General features: G+C 43.2%; 1 protein-coding gene across 1 annotated transcript in view; it reads right to left on the bottom strand.

The window, feature by feature from the left end:
- The window catches only part of nrxn2b (neurexin 2b), a 337,476-nt gene extending 309,943 nt beyond the window's left edge, over positions 1 to 27,533 (bottom strand). Inside the window, 2 exon segments of the mRNA XM_086012706.1 lie at positions 27,084 to 27,130; positions 27,216 to 27,533. The gene's annotated coding sequence lies outside the window, so the exon portion shown is untranslated.

Raw genomic sequence — 27,533 nt, 5'->3', positions numbered from 1 at the left:
GTTACACGGAGTAAACAAAAGAAGGATTTACCAACATTGAGCTGAATTGTAAATAATGCATCTCATACTGCAAATACAGCACAGCCATGACAACTCCCATATCAAATCCATCTTGGGACTTACTGGGCTAGCATGGGACTTTGAGTATCGTATTTCAGGCCAAATCATGTGAAAATGTGTGTTGGTATCGCAGTAAAAACAGATTATTGAATCATTGAATACTCAACTTTAAATATAGCTTGAAAGAACAACCAGAAAATAAATGTAGTAACAAATAAGATATATACAAATAAAAATAAACACAGACTGTTCCTGCTGTGCTTGTGTTGGCCTTTTAATGGGAGTGTGGTGCCATGCATACAGGAGTACACATTTACATTAAGAGGAGAAGAAAAAAGTTGCAATTCAGCACCATTGATATAACTCATTTTTCACAGATTGGGAAGAATTTCTCCCTTTGAGTATTGTTATTTTACCTGTCTGTATGTGTTACTACAGCATTTGTGTTTGAATATTTGTTATTTTGAAGGAATATCACTCTCGGGAAGTCGATGCTAATATTCTGTTAGCATGTCAAAGGGATTTTCCATTGAATTTAGCATTAGCATTGGCGATGATTTTAAAACGGAGCTTGTTTTGCATTTAAATACATAATGTGTGTAGTTCTTTTTGTTGTGTGTTTAGTGTTATCGTAAACTCCAACTGGCGTGTCGTTTAACAGTTTAAAGCACACTTAGGAAGGGCAGAAACATGTCACACGCTTGTTACACAAGTAAAATAGTTCATTATGGGTACTTTAACAACGTCAGAACTTGCTAACACACCACGTCGTTCAGCACATTATTGTTTTTCGTCAATTGTGATTTCAAGATCATGAGACGCCAAAATCGAAATCACCGTTAAATTACGATTAATTGCCCAGAATAGCAACTTCATAGTGACCAACAATCTCATTCAAATCTTGAAATGTCAGCTTACAGACAGACAGATGCAACGTCATCCAAGCAGGGATCCCGCGGCTGAAGTTATTTCTGCAAATGTACCAGTCTTTGCGCCAGGTGAAAGTATTAACGGTGTATTTGGTAGATGGGCAGAGATGAAAGTATATTTGGAGCAAATTGCAGGGTGGGCCGCAGGGCGGACGAGCGGACAGAGAGGCGAGATGGCGGATGAGGTGGCAAGAGGGAAATTGGGAAGTAAAAGGCCTGACTACAAAAAGAAGAGAGCAAGAATAGAACTTGAAAGCGGTCCAGAGAAAATGGGATTAGAGTGAAACTGTGAGAACGCGAGATAAGGGCAACAGTAAGTAGATGAACTAAAAACAGTCGGACAAAGTCGGGAAGAAAGAGATAGTGGGATTTGTTTTGGTTCAGAAGCCAGCATGAGTCAATGACCAACACAAAACTCCCACAGACTTTGAATGAATAGTGATACTTTCTTTCTTGGATATTCAAATGGTTTTATTTGTGTCTAGAGCAGTGGTGTCAAACGCACGGGCCACGGGCCAGAACTGGCCCACCCCTGGTCCAATCTAAACACACTGACTGCTATTTTTTAACAAAAAGAACCGACGTTGCTATTTTGGTCCACTGGCGGGCGCACTGACAACCAAGTAGCACTTCAATGGCATTCTGAAATTGGTAGGATTCAAAACCTGATAATGGTGCATTTGTGAGTGATTGGAGCAAAGTAAACCTACTTCATATGAAGAGCTGTGCCACCTTCGCACTGTCAAGAATGCAGTTCTGGGAAAACTAATACCTGCTTGTAGAAATATTTCAATAGACTGAATATTGCAACGTGTCAGCCAACAGTTTGAGTTCAAAAGAGGTTGGTTTGGTGCAACTCTTGTGTTTTTAATCACGCACTACCATAACCATCCCATCCTATTCTCAGGTTGAATCAGCTTTTTAAAACCACTGTTGTGAAATAAACGATTACACCGAGAGGAAATAAAATGAATTTGCAAACTGGGAAGACGTGCAAGACATCGGGAAAAACACTGGAGACAGGAGGAGCAAGAGGATAGAGATAGCGGTGAAAGGCCTTTCCTCGCCCCAAGGAGCCAATGAGTCACCCAATCAAGCATGCTGACTCACTGTGGCCTGGAAACAAACGTGGCCGCAAGATGTTATTTGGTCACCGTGGTTACGGGGCACCCAGGTTCCACCATGCTTGTGAGGGAAGTGGAGTGAGTGGAAGCTGGCGTATCCGTCTTTCCGCGTACAGTCGATGACAACGTGACGTGCGCTGCAAGATAATGCAGCAGGCTGTGGGGAAGCGCAGCTGCTGTAATTGCTCAGCGCGCGGGCTCTTATTTCGATCTCTTGCCGACGGCGAGCTCCGTCGCTATTGACGGATGGACCCTAAGTGACAACCAGGCCCCCTTCCCCATTCCCCGCCCCCCATCACCCGACGGTTTCTCCATCTCCCTGCCCGCTCCAGCCGTGTTTAATGAAATTTCTCACTGTTACAGTTAGGAGGGAGATCTGTTAAGAGATCTGTGGGGGCCAACAAAAATCAATCGCAGGCTGTTTCAATGTGGGGGAAGCGCTTGTCTTGTATGCTGTTCTCTTGGACTCCGTTAATACTCCAACTATTCAATTAAAGTGGTCTAGAAATGTCTGTCAAATGTGTCAAATCTCAAAATGTGTAATTGCATGCAAATGAGCACTCCCAAGTGGCTGATCCCTGCAATTTTCTGCAAATCTGGAGGATATATTTTTAAAAAATGCACCAAAACATCATTATGGAAAATTCTCTAATGCACTCCCCTAGTATCTTGACAGGTGCACTCATTTAGAAAATAACATGTTTGGACAGCTTATTGACCTATTTCAACATTCAATTTCTGTGCAAAGTAAAGCTTTTACCTGTTTTAATTTAATAATGATCTTGCCTGGTTTCACTGCAGGTCCAGATGAACTCCTTGAACTAGTCTCAACTCACCAACAGGCCGATTTGCGGCATATTAATAATTAAGGCTGAAGCCAGTGCAGTGCTCTCATTGGAAGGAAAACAAATTCTGTTATTTCTTACTAAAAGGCATACGCTTGTTATTCACACCGTCACGGTGGCTTACAATTTGCACAATTTGGCGTGGCCACGGGATCAGACTTGTTGATGCAAAAAAAAAAAAAAAAAAAATGGTTTGTTCCCTATTTTGTCCTGGCCCGAATTGATTGGACTCATTATCGCTATTGCAAAGACTCAACCCACATGACATAGATTGTTCGTGTCTGTTTCTTGGAAATAAACGTCATTGAGAGCCCTTGAAAATCCTTTGTGCCCATGTATTTATTTTCTCCAAGAACTCCATTTCTGCCAAAAGTGAGAAGCGTGACCCCGCTTATCAGCAGCAAGGACTTGAGATGTGTTTAATGCTATTGCATCACCTTCAAGTCTATCAGCGGTCACATACCGTACATTGGTTTTATTAATCTCTCCTCGCCAAGCTTATTGTAGGTCTATTATGATAAGAGGGACAAGTTGGGGCATCTTTTCTTGGTCGCGGAATAGTAAGGGACAAAAATAAAGTGAACTGTTGTCTTAGGAGCAGAGGCCAGAGAAAATTAATAAAATGAGGTTAGGGCTAAGGTTAGGGTTAGGCTTTGCAACAAACAGCAAAACCATGTTTCGGGTTAGGTGTTATATGTGTGCAAGGGAAACGACTGGTGAATCCCTGTTATGAAACAATAGCCCGAAAACTGTGTACTCCTGTCAATTATGGTCTGTCCTTTACTGTCATGTCCATCTAACCAGCTAAACAAAGTTCCAGGCAGGGGTGTTACGACTCCCATCTTGATTCTCCAGGAAACCAACCAAGCTGTCACCAGGACCTAACAATAGCCCAAAAAATGTAAGTAAGTCTCAATCCATTTAGGAGCGCTTTAATTGCAAGCTCTAAATATTCAACTAGAGTCAATTGTGTCACATTTCGAGAGGTTGTGTGACTATCACATCAACTTCTCCTCTATGAGCGTTTGTAAAGGAGGAATCCTCAAGCGTGGGGAAGGGGTGGCACTCATCCATCAGCCTCACTGTGCTCTGTTCCTGCCAGCGCCCCGACAATGCTGCCGTCGTTACAAATGGATGTGCCACTCTTGCTTCTTTTCTTCAGACCCCTCTCTTGTGAGCTTCCTCAAGTTGAAACACTCAAAATAGAGCTCACACCCTGTGTTAAGATCTATTTTCAAACTGCTGCTGCTGCTGCAGTTAAAGAGACATGTGCTTTACCTTTTGTCGTTTGATATCTGGGTCTGGCCTCTAGTGTGAGGATTCCTCCTCTGTTAGACGTTGCACGGTGCTGTTTGAATCGCAACAGCGGGGTAACAACAGTGGGATTTTGAGTACAACAACTGTTGGATTTTCAAGAAAAAAAATAATTGATGGGAAATAGGATGGCGGTTACGCTTCATAAGAATGGTGTCAGCAAAGAAGAACACACATTAGCCACAAGAAAAACATTGACATAGGAAAGTGGGTCTTTTGCTCTTTATGATTGTGCTTTAGGTTAGGATAAACCCAACAGACAAATCATCAAAGCAATAGTGGACCACCTTTGACTATATAAATGGGAAATGGGCAGTAGGTGATTCAATGCTACGTGTGGAAGCCTTGGAATTGCCCAAGGCCCTTCTTTCTAGTGGAAGGGTAAAGCTGCAAGAGTGTAAAAAGTAGGAACACCAGTCATCAGGAAACATTTCAAATCGGGCAACACAGACATTTATTGCATCCAGCAAGCTCTCATATCGGCCGTTTTATGCAAAACGTTAATGCCTACCTTAATGAAACGCCTTTGAACTCAACGTGAGGATCTTTACGATTCTGTCCTACAACCTAATTTGCACTTCTGTTCTTTCCTGGCCGGAGTTCTGCACTTCTGGCTGAATGCTACAGAGGGAATCTGGATACCCAGTGGCGCCAGATGGTTGCCAGTTCCTAGTCAGCTGTTCAAACAGCAGCCCGCAAGTGCAGAGGGCTCACGCGAGCCCCTCGGGCCCTTCCAGACACTGGTATGGCAGCAGAGTGTAGTACATACTGTACAGTTCGCTTGAGCTTCCAATGGATCACCAGCAATGTCAATATGTATACTTGTACACAAATGAAATCCAGCCAGTGCTAACACTGTCTTGACAGAGATCAAACCAATACAACTCCAGTTAACTGCTGTTGGAATCCCCTTCAACAACTAAAAAGATCGAGTCCAGACCAACATTGATACCGATGTAAGTAGCAAGCATTAGTTGCAGGCATAAAGCATACTTACTTGTGAACAGACACACAAAGCAAGAGGCTCATCATCAAAAACCTTCCAGATCCAGGGCTGCTCTCAGGAGAGACAAACCAATTAATACTGGCAGCTAAGTCTTATCTTGAGCACTGGGTACTTTTTGTTGCTCTCCTATCTCGCTCCCTCATTTTCCTTCCAATCGGCCGTCTGTCATTGCCCTCATTTGTGGGAGCCGGTGCAGTTTCAAGACCAGGGTGAGGCTGGCTGGACATCTTTTGTGTCTTTGTTGCTTAGGAGATTTGGAGTGTAATTGCTGCACTCTGTGCTAATTAACGTTCCAACGCAGATAAGCTGGCAAGACACTGTGAGCTGCATCAGTGCGGATTTGCTGATAAGGGGACGTTTTCAGGTGGAGGAGGAAACCGACATGACAGCAAGTCAGACATTGGAACGCTGCTTACCTTCTAATTGCATGCATTCATTTAGGGCAGGGGAAAATCATTGTGTCAACACCAAGAGAGTGAAATACCCCCACAAATGCTGTTTATCAAAAATAACTCAAGATTCAACAATGCTCCGGGCTGTTTATAAAATATGGAATAATAAATAATCGATCATTGCCAATGGAATTGCGATTTGGAATTTAGACAATGGGTTTCTGCGCCCCTTAATGAGAGAAATATACATTGAATTACCAAGCTCACTGGTTTTAGTTCAAAGAACAGACAGATCAGAGCTTCTTAGATCTCCTTGAGTAGTCAACAACGGCGTATACGCACAACATCTCGCAGTCACCCAGTAGAGCATGTTAGTGGGTATGGCAGCCAGCAGTGCGCTCACTCTGAATCAGAGAAGTTAATCCGCCGCTGACGACACAGCCATAATATGGAGGCCAAGGAGGCGAGGGACTGTGTGCTGAGGGATTATGGGTAAGTAGATGAGCAAACATTCAAAGAGTATAACAGTAAACAATGATGGCTAAAGCATTGGCGAAGAAATTAGCTTTTCAGAAGGAAAACTGGAAAGGTGCTGGCTTTGAAAAAGCGGTTCCCCTTGCCGCTTGCAGATGTTCAAACCCTTTTTTGTCAGACCAGTTTTTGATAACGTAGCGCTGGCAGAAGATCCGCGCCTGGCGGTCATTACCTACCAAATTACAGCCCAATGTCAAGGCAATTTCCAGATAATCACCTGTGTTGCAGAGATAGACACTGGTCCTTTTATTTTGCCGCTCCACTCTGCAGTTTCAAACCAAAAGGTATAGCCCATTGCTCTCAGGCAGGGCCCATTATTGCTGGCCGCCATCCCATCAAAAGATTCAATTCCACAATCAGTCTGTTGTACTTCAACAAAGATAAGCCTATTGCTTCTGGACTGTTGCTGAAATCCACTCTGGTAGGGAATGCTTGCACTCTGCCACGGACGTCTGGCTTGTTTCTCAGAGCCACCGCTGAACGTGTAAGACGGACGAAGCATCGTTCATAAAGAAGGATCTCAGTTGCGCCTTTTTGAACTTCTTCTCTTGTTCCCAAGTCATCAAACAGCAATGCGTCAGTATCAGCTGATGGCGACAAAGCGTCGCTATTCGATGACCTGTTGCCTCCACAGACTGTTGCGCTTTGGATCGCAGTGTGAAAAAAAAGACAGCCGCCCCCACCGCCGCCACCACACCTGCTCCCGTCCCCCTGCAGCATTTGTGTTGACTTGTTCTGCGGCAACATTTTCGCTTTGCTTTCCATCTCCTCGTTCCACTTGCACTCTTTCCGAGCCACTGGCTGCGGCCTTTAATCGTCGGTGGCACCTGTCCCCAAGAGCCATAATGTCCCCCATCCATCAGCGGGGGACGACGGCTCGTATGGCTCCCAATTGCTGAACCCTCCCCTTTCCCCATCACTGATCCAGGCAGGGGAAAAGGCTCTCACTGCCACAGCAGAGAAGACATGAAGTGTCTGATGAAGAAGCAATATTGATCTAGACCAATCTAGAGCCAGACTAGACCAATTGAGAGCCAATGTTTGAGTGGTCCGCAAAGACTAAGAGAAAATGTTCTACTCGCCTTAAGACTATTCTCACAAAGCAGATGAAAAATAATGTCCTGTAATTACAAAAGAAGCCATACATATTTTCATCGGCGCATGTAAGCCAAATGTGTTCATCTTAATTGGAACTGTTTTGTACAATCGCCTGCTAAGTATGTAAACAAAGCCTTTTTATGGTGGCCAACAATGTAAACACATCTACGATTCTGTTGGTGATGAAGTCGCTTCCACCCGCCGAAGGCATTAGTTACATTAAGTCCAAAGAGCCCGGAACCTGATGGCGAATCAACTTTACAATTTTTTTTTCGAACGAAAATCCAATTGCGTTATGATCACAAAACCATGAAGAAGCACTCAGCACTTAAACATTTAAAGATTCAGTAATACAATTAAAAGGCCTCCGCTGAATCTTGTACGTACGTAACACGCGTGAGTGAACATTACATATTTTGACAGTCATTAAAGCGCTCAAATGAATAGTTAAAGTTGACGTGTCACCATCAGCAAACTTGAGATGGATCACATGCGCTATAAATGAATAATTCAGACGGAGATGTTTAAAAAAAAAAAAAAAAAAAAAGTCTAAATTTTTTTTTATTCAAACATCTGGAGTACGCTGGATTTTTTTTGTTCCTATTGGGATAAAACGCTAATCACAGTAACTGATGTGTCGTTTGCCAAACTGGGTGCCATTTAATATGTAGAGAAAAGAATGGGTGACAATGTGCCAGTGTGAGCTGCATCTCTCTTTCTCACAAATATTCTTTATATTCTTTTTAATGGTCTTTCTATATTTAGACACAAAAGGAAACGTTTGTAGGCGTTATGAAAAAGTTGAAGCTCATGCGCGCTTGTGCGCAGCATGTCTTTTTCCCCATCGTTAGTGTCAGCTTTGTCTGTTAGGCCTTCAGTCAGCTGCCTGTCATCATCAACTCCCTTTAACTTCTTTTTCAACCTCTTCTTTCAAAATTTGTTTCGGCGTTTACTGGGTGAAGACACTCCCAGGAAAACATTGTCGTCGTGTGTCAAATAACGATGACGGCAATCGAGTCGGTTCAAGACAACAAGGTCCCGAAGGTCAACTTCAATCAATCCGGGCCTGATGTGACCCCGACGTCACCGCCTGGCTTAAATACTCGTACTCATCGTCACGGTTCGGACCCTCTCGCCACTTTAGCCGGCAGCCATGAAAAATGCAGCCCCTGCCAAAATCAGGCTGCCCTCAGCAATGGTGGAGGCATGGCAACACTCTCCAACATATGCGCTTGCTTACTCACACACATGGTCAGCCCCACATGCACATTGTTATCCCTAAGTGCTTGATTCCCCGTGTCCCCCCCCCCCCCCCTTCTCCTTTTTTTTTCCTGACCTGTGCCTTTTGGGTAGACCCCCACCTCCGTCTACGCTCGCCACTACTGTGACGGCTACACGCCCACGCCGCTGCCGCCAACCACCGCACTGCGCCTTGTCTCAACTTATTCCTTTTGACAGCGGGATATAAACACAGAGCCTATGCTGGTGTAAATGGAAGTGAATGGTGTGCAGCTCATACAGACTTGATCCTTCTGCAGAGTTCCCTGAAGCCGAACAGACCCCAAACACTTGAGGCCTTTGGACAGGGATACCTTGTAAACTGTTTGAGTTTGAGTTTATTTGAAAAGAGGGAAAAACTCAAATATTAATGAACATGTAAATATGCAAGATTATAGCCAAAGGCTAATTTCCATCTTTAGTCCCTTTGGCAGTTTGATGTTAAAAAACCCACGATAAAATGAATGAAGGCAACAGTAGGTAAAAAAAAAACACAGGACAAAGACAAACTTGACAAACGTGAGATACATGCAGTTTAGACAGTGTTGCGATGACAATGCTGTTCATCCAGCAGCCAGGCGTTAAGATTTTTGGTAAAGAGGTTCAGAGACGGGAGTTCACATTCACGTTCCCTGTGCTTCAGGGAGCAAACTTACACAATTCTAACATAAATAGAATAGATCAAATAGATAGAGATAGAAAAAAATAGAGCAGTGTATATTCTTGCTCATTGTCTTTAGTGAACTGATAGTCTGTCATGTCAGTGCTTACGTTAACAGGGACACATTTATTCGGCGTAAATGCCTGATCGGAATAAAAATACTTCATGTACACACACCATTCGGAAAATTCTGATCGATCAAGCCCGTTCCAATCAAGGTTTTACTCCGGACGAGAGAGGTCATTTTTGTTGATTGGCAATCCGATCGGCACGCATGAAAACAACTTCTTCCGACACTTCGGAACAAACCGTCTTTACCACGCATGTCTGTGACATCGGAATGTGAGCTTCTGTTATTCCCGCAAGCTAGTAGAAGGAGGGCCAGCGAAAGACATGGCAGGCGCAAGACTACATTGGTAGATTTGGAGACTGTTTATTCGACGTAACAGCGCAAACGAGAAAAATATGTGAAACAACACAAACTTTTAAAGTAGAAATGGACGGAGCGATGTTTTATCAACACGGAAGTCGCCACTTCTTCTTCTACTACTACTACTACTGTCGGCATATTTGGTCAATCTGCGCATGTCACAATCATTTGTTCCGCTCTAAAGTGTTATGCATGAACACGCAAGTCATAATTGGACAACATTTTTAATGTGAAAACAGTGCATCCGATCAGAATTTCAATCCGAACTCTGATGGGATTCAAGAAATGTTGTCCATGTAAACGTAGCGAATCATTCACTGGCCGTGTGCCAAAGCAGCTTGTTGGGACCACACTTCCTGTTGAACGAAGTGACTTGGATGTCAAGACGATGTTGACAGACGATAGGTGATGCCTCAAACCTCTGTTTGGAAATGTTTTTTTTTTTTTTTTAGTTGGACACCTCTTGCCACACAGCAGTCCTCCCTATCCAGAATTCGGACAGCCTTGTCTTCAAGGGAATGTCCCGCAAATTAAGATCCGCAGATCCCGGACCTGAAGAGTGGGTAACAACACTACCACCCTCAGGAAAAACACCCACCAAGGCATAAATAGAGGGTGACTAAACTCAAATTTAGAACCGAAGCCTTTTGGATTAAAGACAAAAATGACTTGAACGAACAAGAACTGTCCATTTGCTTTTGATCAACCTTGACCTGGATGAGGGAGACTCAACAAAAACATTAATTCCATCTGAACTCAATGATGAAAATCCACCCACACATTTTTGCTGCACTTAAAAGGTCCTTGGAGTTTGTAATACGAATGTGTAGAATGGCCTCCAGCATAAAGACACCTCCGGTTTCAGGTTAAATCACCGCGCTGATGTGTTAGGACCAAAACTTCTGTTCAGCAGTCCCCAAAAATGCAATAGTCTGAGCTCCTTTGCTGGAGTCTCTTCCAACAATTATTTATGATTATATTGTATTTAGCAAGGTTCAGTAAAACACTCTCAATAGCATGTGACAAGGTGTACTACTTGCTAATAAGATGAAACTCGATGAGAGGTTTTAACTTGGAATTAGGTAGGATTTAAATGTCGTTGTGTTCCCGTCATTGGATCTCATTGAATTGCTGATGTCGCAACGCGCGTAGCAATTTTCCCCCGTTACACAATTTTAACTGGCCCCAGTTGAGGCTGCAAATGCACCCTAAGTGGTGTTTTACTCCTAGGCAGAGACACCTGCGGTGTTCTCACATTTCCAAATGGATTATTAAAGCCGCGCAAGACACGATGATTAAGGAAAGAGCAGCAAGTGACTGCCTGCTCTACATAATGTTGGCTTCACCCAGGGCTGAACCTGCTGCACTGTTGATGAACCTTTCATGCTCTCCAAACCCCATCATATCCAGTATTAAGACCTCAGGCACTTTCAATTGAAATCATATTTCATATCTGGCAAGTGCATGTGTCGCAGAGCAGTTTGCAGTTCTGAATGCGCCCATAGGGCATATCCACAGAAAAAAGCAATTCAAAAATGTGCATTCAAATTCACGATATGTTTACTGCTTGTTCAACACTTTGAATATTTGGCCAATCAAATAGCCTTCATTGAGATATTTTCTCTTTTCTCAACACAAATCTTTCCCTCAACAAACCGCCTGAGTGTGGACACAGCCTTCCTCGGGGAAGAGCTTAATGAGGAACAAGCTCATTAAAGCGCCACCCGAAAGGGATGTTGTGAATTGCCTCAGTGCCCTCTGGCATTCCATGGTCGACCCTTGGATGAAGGACGCTGCAGTGGCATCGATTTTCTCTCGCACTTCTCTCAATGTCCACAATGCCGAGCGGGGAAACAGAGGATGTCGGCGAGAGCAGGAACTTAAACAAGAAGTGCTGAAAGTATGCTAGCACCACTTGCACACGATGGAATAAGATCCAAATGTAACATTGAAGTTTTGAAATGCAAAAGCCGTCAAGCACCATTGACAAAAACGAAGCTGATGGATAAAGAAGGCTTTTTCGGTTCATTGAAACAGCTCAGCTCTCTCAGCTCATCAGTACTGCACTAATATTAGTCGTTCTTTGCAGAGGATCAAGAATATGAGTGTTTATCTTCAAGTCGCTGCTTTAAGGGTTATAGCATTGCAGCATAGACGCCATTTAACATTAGCATTAAGCTAGTGGACTGAATGCTTAAGATATGTGGATGCTTTCAGTACACAGGATTTAATTCCCTTTTCTTTATGTTTAGTTTGACAGTAAACTTCAACTAGGAGTGGCATTAAACATTGTGGAGCTTCTCATTTTGAAGTATTGTTCATTACATTGCATTGTGGAAATTCATTTTATTCCATTTACAACAACAACAAAAAAAAGAGTTGTCTGCTTTTGCATTTGAACTCTTCTAGTCTGTCTTTAGAAAGTTTTTTTTTTACTGCATTCTGCAAGAGGTCTAAACTTAATTATTACAATGTGAAGTTGTAATCTGTCAATCAGCCGTCAAGCGGCCATCAACTGCAGGCTAATACATCAGCATCTCCGATTTATGTGGATGCATTCAGGCGGACACATAAGGGAGTGAAGTGAGAGCAACTCAAGAGAGGGAAATAATCTGTTATGAGGCAGAATTTAAACACAGTGAAATGAGCAGGGGGCCCAAGGACAACTTTGAGGGGGACTAAATAGTTCTATGATCCGTGCACAGTGAGGTAGAGATGCTTTGATCGCACATGGGAAAACTGCTGCCTCACTCCTGTATTTCGTTTTTTTGTTGTTTTTTTTTTACTGTATGTACAGAAGAAATAGTTGACTTTTCATTTCCCTGAGAATTTTCAGGCTCTGTGAGCATGCCAGCAGCCAAGCCATCTGCGGTGATTACGCCGCTTCCCGAAAGGTTGAGCGCTGACTGGAGTATGCCACTAAGTCATTTGCGTGTGGAGGTAATCTTGTCAAAGTGGTGCACCTGCAAAGGATTCCTTCCACCGCTATTCCGGAATAATGCATAGCCGCGAATGCGCCCGCACACACACGATATGGACTTAAATTGAGACATTTACTATAGTGCTCTACAAAGAGAGAAATACAATAAAAATGGAAGGAAAAGGTCTTTGCTTCAGCACGGAGAATGAATGACGCTTATTTAAAACCACCATGTCGCCTCCCAGTGGTCTCCAGACTGACTGAAACGTAATGAAGACAGTACATCAGTCTGTCCTTTGCTTTATTTGACCATTTATTTACAAGTTGTCCTCTGTGTGTGTGTATGGGGGGGCAATGTTAGAGGGACAACTAAGAGCCCCGTTTGTGTGTTTTGGATTTCTGAAGATGAATCTCATGTGATCAATACAAGTGTTGCTGGGGGGGAAAAAAAAGAAACCAAAACTAGGTTTCGCTTAGTTTGTTGTTCAAACATAAAGCAAAAGAGAAGGAATTTTGGGAAATGGTGCAATGCAGGGAGCCCACATTGGGCCCGGCATCATTATTACAACACCTTTTGTGTTGAAAACAAAGCACTTAAATATCTTAATGGTCTGGGTTCTTCTTATCTTTCAGAACTCCTTTTATTGTATGAACCCTCACGAGCTATCAGATCCTCCAGCACCAGCCTTTGAATCGTTTCAAAAGTCAGGCCACTGTTTTGAACTCATGTAAAGCATGTTGAGTTGCATTTTTTTGTATGAATTGATTGATTGAAAATAAGCACCTTAAGCCCATTTGGTCTGGGATTTGGGTATTGAATCAGGGGACAACATTTACTCAAGCGCTACTCTCAGGTCATAGGTCATAAACTCTCAAACAAAAATCTATAATCTCTAACCTCTCCTGCCCATTGAGGAGATTTCAGACAGAGGTAAATTCCGCCTTACCAGCAAATATCTCTTGGAGTCAATTGATGCCACATGGCTCCCTGACTCTTTCTTGCAAAATACTGCACCACACAGGCCATCCTGGCTCTTTGCTCATCACACTCCCAAGCACAATTTGTTGGAAAAAGAGCAGCAATTGCGCTTGTTGTAACGTGCATTAAAAGACGGATGAGATGAAGCCCTGACGTTCGTCATTTATACACCGAGCAGAGTTACTGGAGTCGTGTTTGATGCCTGTGCTGCCTTTCATTTTGCCTTCTTTTTTTGTTCCTGGAGGGGGGGCTTTCATGTGCAAACAGTCGCTGGTGCGTCTGAGTGCCAAGCTCGCAAAGTAAAGTCAGTTTAGATATGCCTTCGCGGCAGCGAACATCAGAAACAGACGCTTGGAGTGCTTTTGGTGTCTCCTTAAAAAAAAAAAAAATCAGTAAAAAAAAAATAAAAAAAAAACTTGAAGGGAATCCAGAAACACACGAGGAGCCACTGCAGCGATTTTAAAATCGGTGTAATATGCACTCGCCTTCTAGTCTTAGGACAAGTGCTGCCGAATTCTGTAGCAATTCTATACATGAAATGCTCTTTCGAGGAAGCCCAGAAAGCAAGACATTACAGTAATCAATCCATCCCAAAAAAAATAGCATCCAGGTTTTTCATTTGATGGTGATAATGTAGAGCAGGGGTCGGGATCTCCGGTCCCTCGAGAACCAAATCCTGCCTCTTTTAGATCATTCCCTCCTCCAACACACCTCATTCAAATAGTCAGGAAATAGTCAGCTCAGCAGCAAGCTCTGCAGAAGCCTGAACGATCCTGATTATTTGAAGCAGGTGTGTTGGAGGACGGAGACATCTAAACCAGGCACGTTATGGCTCAGGAACAGGAGTTCCTGAACTCTGATGTAGAGACAGCGTTCATACTTTAGTTAAAAGTTTCTCTCTTTGGGTCTTTGGGAATAACTCGTAAATACAGTACGTCCAAAATGTGTATCTGTTGCTTCTGCATTACGTTGAATGTGAAAAACTGTGAAGAACCATCATCCATCCATCCATCCATCCATTATCGATACCGCTCATCCTCACAAGGGTCGCGGGGCGTGCTGGAGCCTATCCCCGCTTTCTTCGGGCAGTAGGCGGGGGACACCCTGAATTGGTTGCCAGCCAATTGCAGGGCACACAAAGACAAACATCCGCACTCACAATCACACCTAGGGGCAATTTAGAGAGTCCAATCAACTTACCATGCATGTTTTTGGAATGTGGGAGGAAACCAGAGTACCCGGAGAAAACCCATGCAGGCACGGGGAGAACACGCAAACTCCACACAGGGAGGCCGGGGCCGGGATCGTACCCACGACCTCTGAACTGTGAGGCGGACGTGCTAACAAGTCGACCACCGTGCCGCCCAAGAGCCATCATAACGTTTTAATTTTCTCCATGTAGCCAAAGGCAGTTGTGAAATGCTTAAGTTATGTGGATGCCTACGGCAGTGCAAACCTTAGATACAGGTTTGGTTCAGTGTAGTAACCATAAGCCAGTGGAATCAAGTCTTTTTTGGTATCATATACTGCCGCAAATAGAACAGACCTAAAGAAAATATCTATAATCAAACGAAAACAATCAAGGGATGAAAAGATTTGAAGTCCTAATGGCACACTGCCGTTTTCATACGTCACCATCGAGGAGCTACAGGACGTAGAGGATACATCAGATATCCCTCAATCCTCTTCCTCCTAATGACACATCCAAAAGGGAGCGTATCGCGGGCAATGGGCCAAAACCTTGTACCTCCAAAACGGTCACTTTTCAAGAGACCCCAAAAATGGCAAGTTTTTTAAACCATTAGCATGGCATTGTGAAAGAAAGAAAGCCATTTTCAACACTTTAAAGTGGTCAATAATGTGTAAAAGTAACACCCACGTGTGTGGACTGACCAATAGTATAGTAAATAAAATTGTATTGTATTGTATTTTTGAAAAAAAATGAAATTCACTGAAATGTGAATTACAAGGTTTTGGCCCAATGTCAGCGATATATAAATCAAACAATAAAGGACTTAAAATTGACCCGTGAGGCACACCACATGTTACTTCATAGACTTTCGAGAAGCATGTATCTAAACCATCATAAAACCTCTCTCAGTGAGGTAGTCTAAAAAACATTTGTGTACAGCACCAGAGAGGCCAGGCAGTTTTAGTCTATTTAAAAGAATGATGTAGTCTTCCATATCAAAAACAGTGCTTAGATCTAGCGTTACCAACACCGTTAATTTATGGCAATCAAGGTTACTTCTAAAATCATTTAAAATCTTAACAAGGGCACTCTGTGCTATGACTTACACTAAACCCAGAATGATACTTTTTCACAAATATTACAAATGGCTAAAAAGTCATTAAAATGATTAAAAACATTTTTTCCTTAAAAGTGGTAAGTTTGATACGGGTTGATGGTGGCCAAGATTGTTAAAATCTAAATTGCTCATCTTCAGGAGAGGCCTTATGCAATGTGGCAGTCTAAAATTGCTATTCAAACAAACGATCGTGAATCATGGCAACATTGTTAAAAATTAACTGCCTGTTCCTGTTGTTCAACAAAAGAAAAACAAACTAAGTGCCGAGATAGTTTTTAGCTGTTCTACTTCAACCGAGAAATCGCTGAATAAAACAAATCAATCTGGCCGAGAAAGCTTCTGTATTTATCGTGGCGTGACAGAGACATATGTCAAGTGAGGGAAGAGTGCACAAAAAAGTCATTATCATACGTCACATTAAGCATGTGGATCGTGGCGGTCTGGTGGGGAGAATTGCAGCCCGTTAAAGAACACGATGGCGTCTTGAAGTGTCAAAATCAAGCCATGCTCTCAAAACCAAGTGGAGTCATGAATTGTTGTCTTCGACGGAGGCTTTTTGAGCGATGACAACAAGAATGCTGAATTTGGGATCATTTAAAAACATTGTATTGGTGTTTCTTGACTACACGAACTAGGAGGATCTCAAACCGGGATTTATTCTTAAAGTGCATCTACATACAGTATGGTGACTAGCATGCTAATAAAACAAACTCAAGTTGAACATCTGCGACTTTTTTTACACGGCGTTCATCATTCACTCCATGAGCCGCGTCATCGTTTTTCACGATCGCAACACACACTTTCTACTAGCTACGGCGGCAAATTGTCTGCTTTTACCTTATATATATATACATACTATGTTCGAGTGTGAGGTGCCTCAACTTGTGCCACTTCCAACAGTTTGGCATTTCTCTCCCTCGAGATCAACATCAAAAGCCAAAATTCACCGCCTCATCTTTTATCTTGTACTCAAAAGCTGTTTAAGATCTCAAATCAGGGATATATTAGTCATTGCACTGGTTGACAACGTACCCCTAACTGCCATAGGAATTCAAAAGTTGCCGTTTTGGCGGGAAAACAAAGTCATAAAGTTAGGAAAGAACAAGTTTTTTGGGGGGGAGAAAAAAAGCCATGTGATGAGACTAAATTGAATTCACTGCTGTGGATGTTTACATCCCATACTGTGTTCAAACTCACACTGTGATCCCCCCCCCCCCCCTCACACTCCCTCTTATAGGAGCATAGCTTGGGACTTGTTTGTTCCCCCTCTGCTTTCGTTTCTCTTTTTCATCTAAGATAATCGGGGCTGTGTCTGGCGACCTGTCAAGCGTCCCGTTCCGTCTCCCTATGTCGGTCATTCTTTTTTTTTTACGTCTCTCGGACATGGTGTAACTGTTAAGAATTTTGTTGCTCTTGCTCGCGTGCAAGCGCAATGACATTAAATTTGATTCCATTTGATCCATTCCATTATATTCGTCTGGTGGTCCTTAGAAAAAAAACAAAAACACACCAAAGCTGTAATAAAGGAACTGGGTCACTGGAATAAAAAGGAAGGGTTAGGGTGCATTTGCAAAGAGTTTGTTGTGGCATTTGGATATTTTGGGGAAATCAGCCACTTTTGAAGTGTGGCGCTGCATGCGGCGATGTCGACGCTTACGTGTCTTGATGAGCCGGGAAGCAACTCCCACCCCCTGCTGCTGCGCACGTTGGCTGTGAAAGTCTCGGCAAGTGGAGCTTGTGTGTATGCGTGTGTGGGCCTTGTAGTGGAGATTGTTGGGAAGTGTGGCGCCGTTGTGTGCCAGTGGGTCAAACCGTCAACGTAATTGGAGTGACAGATCCCACGGAGGCGTGCTCAAGTCAACGGTTTCTTTGTTTTTGTCCGGCATTTTTATACCTCCTGCTTCTCTCGGCCAATCATTGTAACACGGGGTTCCAAGCTCCGCCCTATTAGTACCATAGGTAGCGCCAATAAGCGGCACGGTAAAATTGAGCCGCATTTTTTGAGGTTAAGATTAAAAGCCTTCATCTGTAGTCCTTTGTTAGTTATCAGCATCAATCATGGCCCACTTGAGGGTTGGGTTCACGTTTTCCTAGAAAGCATGATGAAGTTTAAGACCCCTGACAAAAATGTCTGCAAACTTCGCCCGGATGAAAAGATGATGCAGTATGGAAAATGACAAGCTGGGATACACAGTGTTGCTTTTTTTTAAAAGAATAACTTTTGCTCATTCATCTTTCGTGTTTGGGACCGTGTTTGCTGATTAGCATGTTTCACACGCGCGTGCGTGCGTGCGTGCGTGCGTGCGTGCTCATTTCTGCCAGTCACCTATCCGTGACAGATTTTCCACTTAACATGATAGAAAACGCCTTTGGGCATGAATATCACATTTACGCTCAACCTCAGGCAGAGTATTACATGATCATTTTCATGTGCTGGAATACGATAATAAAAAAAAAAATGGTAAACTTACCCTTTGGGAAGTTGAGATGCAGTATGAATTTAAGGACTCGGAAGAGAGAGAGAAAAGGAGGAGCATACAAAAAAAAAAAAAAAAAAGAAGCTGGAGCAGTCAGTCGTGATTTGTTTTCCCTCCAGAATTGTGGTTGCCGGCAGCGAAGGGAGGGGAGCTTATTCTTGCGTGTGTGTGTGTGTGTGTGTGTGTCATATGCGCGTCAGGCTAATGGAGTGTTGATTGCCCGTCAGTGAGCTGGCATTAATGTGTAATTGCAGCTCTGCAGTGTAAGAGCTCTAAAACCAAGAGTCTTCGGGTCCTCTAACTAGCCGACGCACGGCACCAAGCGCGACGCGGTGGTCGGCGGGACCTCTCTTCGTGCAGCCAACGAATCCAACGCAAACCCTCGCCCGCTTTTGCTGGGTCTGCCTCGCAGTGGCTTTCAGACTCCGAACGGAGTTAACAAAGTGGATGTTAAGAGGAGACTTTCAGAAGAAGCTCTCTCCCCTTGGTGAACCTCGCTCGTGTTGCCTGGCGACAAGGTTGCCAGGGAGTAAAGTTTTGATGAAAAGTCAAGAGCACAATAACACAAGTCCCAGCTTTTCTTAACATCCAACAAGGCATTGTGGGGTATCAAATGGAGAGCATTGCAGTGGACAAACCAACTGATGAGCCTGGGGGGGACTGTGCAAATTTGGGAAACCAGTGCAAAGCAGACCCAAAAAAAACTCCAGTGTTCCACAGTGTGAACAATTTGAAGTAATTTCATTGTGGGGTTTTTTTTCTTTACACTGTTCCAAAGTTTGGATCCAATGCGAAGCAATTCCACTCATTGGACTTTATTTTTACCCATCACTACCTGCCTTTTTATCCTCAGAGACTGTAGTTCAGGAAAAAAAAAAAAAAAAAAAATCAGCACTGTACATTTTACAGCCTGGACTAATACATTCAGCAGCACTGGGTTCTATTCAAAGCATTTCAAATTCAAAGAGGGAATCGGCCGGGAAATTTGCCTCAAAGCAGATCGCCCGCTGCCTTGCTTCATTATGAACGCTGGCGCGCTCGAGATCAAGCGCAGACTTAACAAGTCGAAAAAGGCAGCGTGGAGAACGGAGGCTTCCGCCAAGGCTAATAGCCCGCTCGTCAAGTTTGCATACGCTGCTACGCTATTGGACAGCGACTGAGAAAGCCAACATGGACGAATATTTTCACCAAAAGGTAAAGGTTAGATACGGCTGCTGCTTTGACGAACGACAAGGAAACTGCATTACATATAATATATATACATATATATACACATTCATATATACATATGTATACACATATATACACAAATATATATACACATACATGCAGGCATAAATACATATACAGTACATATACATACATATTAGTATTATTTCGTTTTTAAAAGCCCATTCACCGTGTTTATTAACCATGGGCCAACTTCCCACATCCATCTAAAGTTTAAATTGGTTGCGAGAACTCGATTGGCACCAAGCTCATCCCGATGCCGCAAATCCTTCACATTGGTACACCTCCCTAGCAACAATTTAACATTTAAACACCCCTCCCTTGAGGAATCATATGAAAATAATCCACTTTGAGTGGCGCGCCCACCCCAAACATCCGCCTGTAGCGGCGGGAAGAGTTTGTTGCATACAGAGAGGTTGTTTTGCTAATGCCAGACTCTCCCAGGAGGCCTCGCAATTCAAACTGATGTTCCTTTTGTCTCAAATCTGCATTTTTCATCTGCTGAAGGCCCTGCTGGATGATCCATCGCCACCAAGCCTGCCTCCCGCCCCCCCCTCCACTCCAACCGTATTTATTTCACCTCCCTAGGCCAGACAGATGGGAGTGTTGGGGAATAAAAGCGTCAGTATTTACTATATTATTTACTAGCCATGGTGTTTGCCCCTTTAGCAGGACAAAACACCTCCTTCTCCTCAGCTTACCTGTGCCGTTTAGGATTTATGTTCAACAGATATCCTGTTAGAGACATTTATGAGGTCGATCAAACATGTGTGAGTGCTCCAATACATCACACCAGTCATAAAAGTGTATTGAATGCTTGGACGTTTTCGACTGATACTGATCATTCCACTGTGTTCTCAAATATACATTTTCCGCTCAATTTGGTCCACCTGGATGCCTTTTCATGGGCTGGAGTACTGCTGGGAACATCTATCGATTTATTCTACTTATATATATATATATATGTTTTGTTTTGTTTGTTATGCTATTTTAATGAGCTTTGCCAACGAGGTGCCACCTGTTTTAATTATTTAAATAATTGGATGATTGGCCACCCTTAAACAACCCAGACACACACAGACTGTGCGTAATTTTATATATATATATATATATATATATATATATATATATATATATATATATATATGTGTGTGTAAAGAAAAGTAAAAGCATATTTATTAACCTCGAGGTGAATTTTATCAAGGCAGCAAGTGTGTTTTCTTCGCATGCGGTCAACTTTGTGTTTTTAGGTGTTGGATGTGTACAATTATAGGCAGATTAATGGGGGATGGGGGGGGGGGCTTCCGGAGGAGTCTTTGATGGGATTAAGCGCTCATTTATTCCATTAATCTGTAGTCACACTGTTCAGGTTCAAAGATGTTAGTCAGGAGCACAAACTATTGTATTTAAATTATTTGTGTGTGATGTGGCATTTTGGGGAACTGTTCCCAAAAAACAGGCTCCACTTCTCTACTGTAACCTAAATTTTGGTGAGGGTTTTTATAGTCTTGAGTCCCTCTTGTTGTGCAGTACAAATTCTACTATTATGTATATTTTCCATCCAGACCATCATATTGCGGGCGACTTGGCGAGACAGCAATGTGAAATGAATGCAATCATATAAATGGCTGCTTTCGGGAGTTCACTGTCAGTGTGATCTCCGGCACATTATGACGGCGGCAAAGTATCATCAGCAAGCGGTGACTTTCTTAATTTGCTCTGATTGAGACCTATTATGGCAAAATGAAGTGGCGTTAGCAGGCGGGCAGGCAGCGAAGAGCCGCGTGAGCGTGCGCCGCAGCCATGGCAACCGGGAGCCAATGGGGGAAAAAAATGGTGGATGGCAGAATAATTTACAGTGACAGAGCCACTTTTCAGTATACACAGATTGTAATGTGAAGCGAAGAAGGGAAGGAAAGGACTCAGTGGCCAAGCCTGGGTCGTTTAAGGGTGGCCAATCATCCAATTATCTGGATAAAACAGGTGGCACCTCATTGGGAAAGCTCATTAAAATGGCATTCAATCATGGCTCTTTGCCGCCACTGCAAATGAAAGCACATTTGCTAGTTGCGCCGTCGAAATTCTTCAAATTGAGTCAGCCTTGGTGGAGGAGAGCCTTTGCCTGACACTGAATAATTGGATGCTAGCATCGCATCCAGCCGCCATTTGCTTGTTCTCCCTGCCGCACAATCCGTGGTGGACTGCATAAATGGACCGAGTCCAGGCTTTGTCAACAGAGCACAACATCCCATCTGTTCTGCCGCCGTCTTTTAATGTGCGTCTTTTCTTCAAGCTTACAAAATGGCACCGTCCCCATTGTGCTCGTTTATGGTGTGTGAAAGTTCAGCAGGATTTTTATGGACAAAAGGTAGTACCTGAAACAAAAGGCTCCCCTTTTTCTTTTTTTTTTTTACCTAGTGCGAATGATGAATAAAAACAAAGGTCAAATTGTTGCTTTATCTTGTCAGGCACAATAAGTCATGATAGCCGCGTGGTGCAGTGCAACACTTATTTAGTTGCTACTGCCCTCGCCCGAAAAAAAGGATTGATGGCATTGAGCATCAAAAGCGGTCTGCTCAATGGTTACGCCAGTGAGCGGAGAACAGAAATGGGCAGATTGGAATAGATGTTGGACCCTCAAACCTTTGAATAACCATCAATTACATTTCTTAAACATCATCATCGGCGTGTCGTTGACCTCTCGTGTGCGGTTCGCAACGGCCTTCCTCACACAAGGCAGGAAGCGGGCATCCCTTTCATCCGCCAGAATGTCGAGTAATTCTGCGCGACAGCAGCGAGCCGACGCCATCGCCGCCCGTCACAAACACTCTGCGCCGTCGCCGCTGAGGCCGTCGCACCCCAAAGTCGATTCTCGCCAAACAGAAACGGGCGGGGAAGAGGAGGGCAGATGTGATCCAAATGTAAATGAGTTGTTTTTGTTTTTACTCTTCTAAGCGGGTCACGCATACATGAAGGGACGGTTATCCGCTACATATACAATACAGTACACTGTAATGGTAGTGTAGTGGGTTGAAATATAATATGGTTTAACCAAAAAAGAATAGTCAATGTAGGTGCAAGGGACTGCCTTCCAGTAATATAAAGTCATAAACTCACGTCTTAAAGCATGTATGTGGAACTACCCTTAACATCTGAGAGAAGCTAGTTGCTGTCATGTGCTCGTGTAAATATTGAAGCCTTTGCTTTTCTTTCACAAACGTGGAAATAAAATCAACACGTCTACGCCGAGATCCTACAAACCTGGCCAAGAAGAACATCGCTACCCTGGGACAACCTTCCTAATCCCCCTGATTTTTATTTATGTTATTTCATTTTTTAAACTCAAAACATCTGCATCTCAAATCATCGTTCCGCATTAAGATGAGTGGAAATGTCAATAATCCAATTCCAGCCCCCCCAAAATTCTAAATATGTGTCCAAATTCAAAATGTATGTGTTTGTGTTTTTTAATAAGAAAAAAATGGCGCAATAGAATGAAAATTATTTCAATTAAACATCTGTGAGTCTGCAATTCCATTGATATCCCTTCTGGTGCCTGCCTTGGCCACCAGGAGGCAGGATAGTACACTGATGCAGAAACAACGATACTGTATCAATCATTTTTCATGGAGGATAAATAATATATGCTTGTATGTATTGTTATATCATCTGTCTGAATGTGTTGGTCCATCACTTGTCTTCAAATACCCTTTTGCTTAAAACATGGGTGTCCAAACTTTTTTACAAAGAGGGCCACATTTGGTGAGGTGAAAATGTGTGTAGGCCGACCATTCAGCTTCAAGTTGCTTAAATTTGTCACGGTATTTGTTACAAGTCACAGGTGGTGACGCAGCCGAAAGCACCCGAAGGTCTGCTCCCATCTGGTGGTGAAATATGAAACTTTTTATATCATTATATGTGTATTTTGTACTGCAGTCAACACTACTAATGGGCCACTCATTATTAATTTTATGCCAGAGGCTGTGGGCCGGTAGAAAACATGGGCCACATTTGGGCCCCGGGCCGTACTTTGGACAGTCCTGGCATAATAGGTTCTAAAATCGCAACTAACATTAACATGCCAATGGCTTTGTTTTTTTTCATTATACAATAAAATACCATTTTATTTATATAGCGCATTTCACAACAGCTACAGCTTTACATACAACAACAAAATAGTCATAATACAACCAGTGATAGCAATAAATGAACACAAAACACTATATACAATAGACACCGGAATACAGCCGAAAACTGTCACTCTCAGGTTGGATCAAAAGCCAAAGAATAGAAATGTGTTTTAAAAATGGACAGAGAAGGGGCTTGCCTAACATTCAATGGAAGGTCATTCCAAAGGGAAGGCACCGCTGTATATCGTTCGTGACCCCCGTCCTGGAACATTTTTGACACATCTTCTATCACTCTTTGCCTGCACTGAGCAGAAAGTAAACGACATCTTGCGACCGATGCATTAAAGGCTGTCATTGTTGTACATTTTCTGCTCACAGTTAACATCTCTCTAACTCCCATTTGAAATTCCATCAGCTTGTGGCATCAAAACCCAGAAAGTGTGTTAGGATGGGATGGCAGGTAGGAACCAAGAGAAGAGAAATAGATCAATACTTAATTTTCTAGCCAGGAGATATGTTCAGGTGCTAATCGGGAGCAACTGGGAAAGATGACATGTGGAATAGCAAGCAGCTGTCAGCAGTAGCAGTAGTTTTTAAATGTGGCAGACAATCCATCACCCTGCAGACGGGAGGATTTGCTCCAAAGACATTCGTCCCGGTGAGAATTTTGCCACGAGACACCCTGTAATGTCTGCCTTGATGCAAACAAGAGAATAAGAAGGTGCGCCAAAAGGTTATTCAAGGACAACTCCATGCAGGGCAGCCAGCTAATCAAGCTGTCCGGTCGCCACTCAGGGATGCATGCGTGCACACTGCTTGCACGCACGGCCGGAACGCAAGCAGACGAGACACCCCCCGCGTCTTACAGTCAAGTTCAACCTCCACTCAGACACAAATGTGCATATGCAGCTACCCCAAAGTGGGAATTAATTAATACTGACACCACAGCGAGGAGCACGAGTGGTCATTAAATATTATGCAAAGCTTATACCCACACAGTGAAGCCAATCTCCCTCTCAATGTCACCTAGAAAATCTTAAGAAGCCCTCAATTATCTTATTCGCCGGAGCTTATGGGCGCTAATGAAGGAAGCATGCAGAGGAAATTAGCTTTGTCGCAGGAAATGGGAAAATGAGCACAGATTTATGGAAGAACGGTCAAAGAGCGGCGCCGATATTATTCGTCTCCCTCGCCAAAGTTTGCGTCATTTCTAAAAGAAGAATTTGTAGATGTAGGTGATGCGCGTTGCCATGACAACGGCCGAGACGCTGTTGCCCTCGCTTCAAAGTGGCTGTGAGTGACTCGTACCGTTGTGGATGGCCTTGAATGGATTGAAGTTTGCTCCATATCCTCCTGCTCCTGAAGGCAGGCAGCCGCAGTCTTGAACAAAGTGACGTGATGGCTATAATTGGCTGCACTCCGCCATGAATCAGATCACACAACCGACACTGGGAGTTCTCCGGCCATTACCCATAATCCCCCTCTTCCACAAATCACGGACGAGAGCGACCAACAGAGACACAAAAGTGATTGCAAGTTAATATTTGAGTAAATTAAGATGTTCCATCAAGCACAATAAGGTTGGAATATGAACACGAAGCGTCACGTATTGTTGTCCCCCCACACACACACACACACCCCTACCCACCCTGAAGCGTCACGTATTGTTCTCCCCTCCCCCCACGCCCCCCACCCCCTGAACTGGCTTGTGTACATCAAGCCGATGAGATCTTTGGACGTGTGAGCATCCAATTGACACAAAATTGCACGGACCAGTCAGACAATCCATCGACACTCCATTCCGCAGCAGGGGTCACGCTTGACGGGGTCTTTTATTACCTCAAATTAGGCCTGCGTGTGTGTCCCAGGGAGGAGAGCATCCATCTCTTTGTCCATTTGTTGCTCTCTTCCCGTTAATTGACTTATTTGGCCCAGCAGCAGGTTGTTTGGACAGAGAGCATTGCTTCTGGCAGCCGCACAAATAACTTCTTATGCACATTAGTTACAAATGACCAATGCGGGGTGAGGTCGGAGAACAGGAAATAAATCAGCATTCCAATAAATGGGGATCTTACAGCGTTAAAACTACTCGCAAGATTTGAATGTGGCCTCACTTTGCTAATCCCCTTTGGTCATTCTCATACATGGCAATTCATAAGGGCATTGTGAAAGTCTGGAGTGATGAATTGTCAGAGAAAATGCTTATCTAGCTGCAACAAAATAGCAGTGCTAGCAATAAAGAGCTAGCTTTAGCACTGTAAACAAGCCAAGGTTAGCCACAGCTGCCAGGTTGGTAGCACGACGTATAATGTACTGTTACTGTAACACTAAATGTTACAAAATGCAGGATGAGGTCAGAGAACTGGGAAAAAAAAAATCAGCAGTCCAATAAATGAGGATCTTACAATGTTAAAACTTCTAGCCAGATTTGAATGTAGCCTCACTTTGCGAATCCCCTTTGGCCATTCTCAAACATGGGAATTCATAAGGCCATTGTGAAAGTGTGGAGTGATAAATTGTCACAGAAAATGCTTATCTATCTTCAACAAAATAGCAGTGCTAGCAACAAAGAGCTAGCTTTAGCGCTGTTTAACAAGCCAAGGTTAGCCACAGCTGCCAGGTTGGTTGTATGACTTATAATGTACTGTTACACTAAATGTTACAAAATGCAGGATGAGGTCAGAGAACTGGGGAAAAAAAAAATCAGCAGTCCAACAAATGGGGAGCTTACAACGTTAAAACTGCAAGCAAGATTTGAATGTAGCCGCACTTTGCTAATCCCCTTTCGCTGTTGCCAAACATGCCCATTCATTCAAGGGCATAATGAAAGTGTGTAGTGAGAAATTGCCACTGAAAACGCATATCCAGCTTCAACAAAATAGCAGTGCTAGCAATAACAAGCTAGCCTTAGCACTGTAAAGAGCCAACATTAGCCACGGCTGCTAAGTTGGTATCACGACTTATGCATATAATCTGTTACTATAACAGTAAATGTTCCAAAATGCAAGATGAGGCCAAAGAACTGGAAATAAATCAGCAGTCTAAGAAGTAGGGATCTTACAGGTTTAAAACTGCTAATAAGATTTGATTGTAGCCTCACTACGCAAGTCCCATCGCCATTATCAAACATGGAAAATCATTAGGGCATTATGAGAATGTGTAGTGATAAATTGTCACAGAAAATGTATATCCAGCTTCAAGAAAAGAGCAGTGCTCGCACTTTAAACAAGCCAACGTTAGCCAAGCCTGCTGGTAGCATGGCTTATTTGTAATGTTGTGTGACTATACACTGAATGCTGTCAGTGTGAAGATTTTTGGGGGGGTTAACATACAATCAATAAAAAAATCAAAGAGGTGATCAACATACCTGTCAAGCCAAAAAGTTCCATGTCACTTCTGAATCCTTTCGGCTGCCTGCAGCAGTTCAATATCAATAGGACAGGTCAATATTTATCTAGCAATATGACAAAAATTTGAAATAAAAATACATGTTACTTACCAGAGATGCTTATTATTCACGGACAAATCCTCTTTTGCTCCTCAGATAGATAGTTTGCGGTAGTCAGAGCTAGCTACCTGTCGTTGCTTTGGAAATGCAGAATGCATAAATAATACTTTTCTGGGTTCAAACCAAGCCAGGCAGGTATAGTGTTGGCAACCTATCCTCACAATATCCACTCATTCTTGAAAAGCCTGCCATGAAAAGGCTCAATATTCATTTTTGTGAAAACTTGCAATTTCCCCTTTGAAACGAGGAGGACTTCATATAGTACACTGCTGTTTGTTGTTTCTTTTTGCTTGCTGTGGCTTTGTTTGA

The sequence above is a fragment of the Filicampus tigris genome, chromosome 2 (genome assembly GCF_054856515.1).
Source record: "Filicampus tigris isolate MCC_2025a chromosome 2, RoL_Ftig_1.0, whole genome shotgun sequence".
Taxonomy (NCBI): Eukaryota; Metazoa; Chordata; class Actinopteri; order Syngnathiformes; family Syngnathidae; genus Filicampus; species Filicampus tigris.
The sequence above is the reverse complement of the archived record's forward strand: the minus strand, read 5'-3'. Positions and strand labels throughout refer to the sequence as shown.